The sequence below is a fragment of the Cyprinus carpio genome, unplaced genomic scaffold (genome assembly GCF_018340385.1).
Source record: "Cyprinus carpio isolate SPL01 unplaced genomic scaffold, ASM1834038v1 S000000004, whole genome shotgun sequence".
Lineage (NCBI taxonomy): Eukaryota > Metazoa > Chordata > Actinopteri > Cypriniformes > Cyprinidae > Cyprinus > Cyprinus carpio.
This window is the reverse complement of record NW_024872757.1, coordinates 402,921-406,513: the sequence shown is the minus strand read 5'-3', so window position 1 is coordinate 406,513 and position 3,593 is coordinate 402,921.

The window sequence follows — 3,593 nt, the reverse complement described above, 5'->3', positions numbered from 1 at the left end:
GCTTCTCCAATGCATTATTAACGTGAATGGTTTTAAATGGTTGTTATAATGTGCCCTGGGAAATAAATATTAAACAAGAGATGACTCGGATTCATGACTTTATTCCTATTTTATCAGATTCCGTTGTTGTGTTGAGTTTAATATGCTTCAACCAGACTCAGAATTGTTTAATGTATTCTTGGAAAAAATGTGCAATTGAACATAAACATAAATGGACATAAATGTTGTCATTTTTAAGTAATTTATCATGTGGTGATTCAAGGGAAATGACAATACTCTCAAATGTACCGGAGATCAAAGACTATATAAAAAGGGATCTCGGAGATTTAGAATAGAAACCATCCGGTGCTATGTTGAGCATATTATCTCAAGAGTCAGCAGTCTGAGTGGCCATGTAAGTTACTAACAAGTAAAATGTTATTCTTTGTAGATTATCTAACAACAAATTGGAAAACAGACAAACAAAAAAAAGTGAAAAAGGCATTATTTGAGGAAAGGCCATACTCAAACAAAAAACGCAAACAAATAAACCAACCAACTACACCATTCCCATACAACATTTCAGATTTTTGTGAAAAAGGCTAATAAGAAATAAATAAATAAAATTTCTCATTTCATCCAAGTGAAATTAGCAAGCCGTTAGACTGAATTTAAATTTGTTTTAAACGCGGGGCCAGGCGCGAGTCAACGCAGGTTGCGTGCGTGCGTCAAGCCTCATCCATACTGCCAGATGCGCCCGTGGAGATTTGCTGTGCAGAGCCGCGGGCGAATATTAACCGAGCGGTTACGAAACAGGCTGCGTGAGTGCGGCAAGTGTGACCGGCTCGTCCGTGACGCGGGATTCGCACCGCGTGGGGCAGAGAGGAGCGAGTATGAGAAGCATTCAGAGACACAGGCTGTGTGTCCGGTCTTCTGAAGTGGGAATAGCGAACATGCAATAAGGGATGCATTTGATATACATTGTGATGCAGCTCTTGCAAACCTTTTTTGTTCGTTGTCTGTCGTTTCGAAGCTTAAGTTACATAACGTTTTTCTTTAGTTTTTATTTGCCTAACTATCGAACTGACCCTGTAGACGCCATAATGCCACTCTGTCTCTCTCCCACTTTCGTGTTCTTTTTTTTTTTTAATGGTAGGCGTTTACGCAGTTGTCTAGAGCAGAGCTGATTGGGGAGAACGGAGGTGCGGTCACTCTATTGGTTAGTAAGACTGTCACTCAAGTCTGGCAGTCATGCATATGTTCAGGAACAGAGTAATATTGCATCCACATCGCAGGCTTTTGCAAATCGCAACGTCTCAAATCGCGATTTCGATTCGATTAATCGCACAGCCCTATTTCTGAGGGGGAGGCTTCATAAAATAAGGAAATAATCAAGGCATTTGTGAGAGAAGGGACAGAGCGGTGTGGAATAAAGGTAAATTATGTGAGAACACATTAGACTGCTAAAAATAAACAAAGCATGAACACATGTTAGACTGCACCCCAAAAACACAATCAAGCCTAGAAAACAAACACCCCTTTAAAATAAAACAGTATTATCACACTTTATTATTTAGTTTATTATTTTATTAAAAATAAAAACTAAAAATGCAATAGCATCATCATCACTATTAATAATTTAGGTTTTATTGTTATGTTTGATTGGTGCCATGTGAGGACCAAACCAAATCTCCAGGTTTTCAGAAGAGAACCAGGCTGAAAACTGATGTGCTGCCCTGAATATAGGGCTTCATGATAAATCACATTCAGGGGCGTAAATTTCGTCTAACAGATGGGGGGAACAATAAACAAAATTTCTCAAGAGCCATTTTTGAAGGAGACACAAATAATACAGCTAGAATTGTACTTGTGAGGAAATGTATACACAGAGGAAGGTCTTACTACTATTAGTGCAGCAGGAGACAGCGCTCGTGTCCGCTGCAGACATTACTATCATCACAGTGTTGCCAAGTCTGCAGTTTTCTCATAGAATTGGGCAACTTTGTCACTGTTGCCGTGGGTTGAAGTGACCACAGTAACGTGTATTTTAGCCCCGGCACATGATTTTTAACAAGGGACCCCCTCGAAACATGGTTAGTTTGGGCTAGTTTTGAGTAGGCAGATTTTGTTTTGAAAACCTGGAAACCCTTTTTGTCAACTATTGACTTTTTCTCTCACCGGACTTGTGTGTGTGTGTGCAGGTGATGTAAAAGAAGAAAGCAGGCATTTGGATCAAAGCACTGTGAGGCAAGGTAGGGGAGACTCATGATTGTGATTTGATGTGATTTCAGATGGAGCAGCATTTAATACACAGAACCGTAGTTCACTGTCAAGTTATGCAATATCACGTTCATAATCACAGATGAATCTCCTTCAATTATGGTTAATCAGTGCAATGGATCATGGGAAATGTAGTCCAGGGTGACACATAACAGTCTGTGTAGTGTGAGTCAGTATAATAGGAGGGGGACCTCTGGTGGAGAGCAGACGGAAGACCGCGGACAGGATTCATGACAGTTGTGAGGAGAAGGAAAGTTATTCAGATGAAAGATCAGGATTAGAAATACATCATGTGCACAGATAAATCATTTCAGCACTGCAATATTCCATAAAAAATAATAACTGTCAACTTTAATTTATGAAAGTAAACAGTAATCTTTAATCTCAGTGTAACTGCTGTAGAGTATAATGATACTCTATGTAGTTTCTCCAGCTTGAATTGTGTGTTCATCAGTAGATCACTGAGGTTTTTTCACTCCAGAGTCTCCTAGTTGTTCATTCCTGCTCAGGTCCAATTCTCTCAGGTGTGATGGGTTTGATTTCAGAGCTGAAGTCACAGCAGAACAACCTTCATCTGTCAAATCACAGTCACTTAACCTACATTGAGAGAAAGAGAGAAGTAACACTTTATGCATTTTCATTTAAATAAAACACTTTTTTTTATTCTTGTCTGTGAATGTTACTGACCTCAGTCTCTTCAGTTTACAGTGTGAATCCTTCAGTACGTCACATAAGTGATTCACTCCTGTGTTTTTTATTTGATTACAGTTCAGGTCCAGTTCTCTCAGGTGTGATGGGTTTGATTTCAGAGCTGAAGTCAGGATGAGACACTGTTTCTCTGTAATACTGCAATCCCCACAGACTGAACACAGAAAGAGAAAACACAATGAATCAGACACGTTATGTTCATGTGTGAGTAATTCATCATGACTTAACAACATACAGTGCAATAATAAAATGTTGCCAAAACCTGAAAACAATATAAGTTAATGATTATACAGCCATAAACTAAAACAAAAACAAAACTAGGATTTGAGGATATTAGTTACATTTCAAGTCTGAAGAATCTTTAGTCAGACCAAAAAAAAAAAAAAGGTTGTGATTTGTAATGTAATTAAGATACAGGATCAACTATAGAACCACTTTACAATAACATTAAAAATAGATTTTCAAGAAAATTCTGTTTATAAATCAAAATTTACTTCAAGACGTTTTAAAATTGTAGTTTACAGTCAACAAATACAATAGAATGATACTTACTCTAGTTTCTCCAGCTTGAATTGTGTGTTCATCAGTAGATCACTGAGGTTTTTCACTCCAGAGTCTCCTAGTAG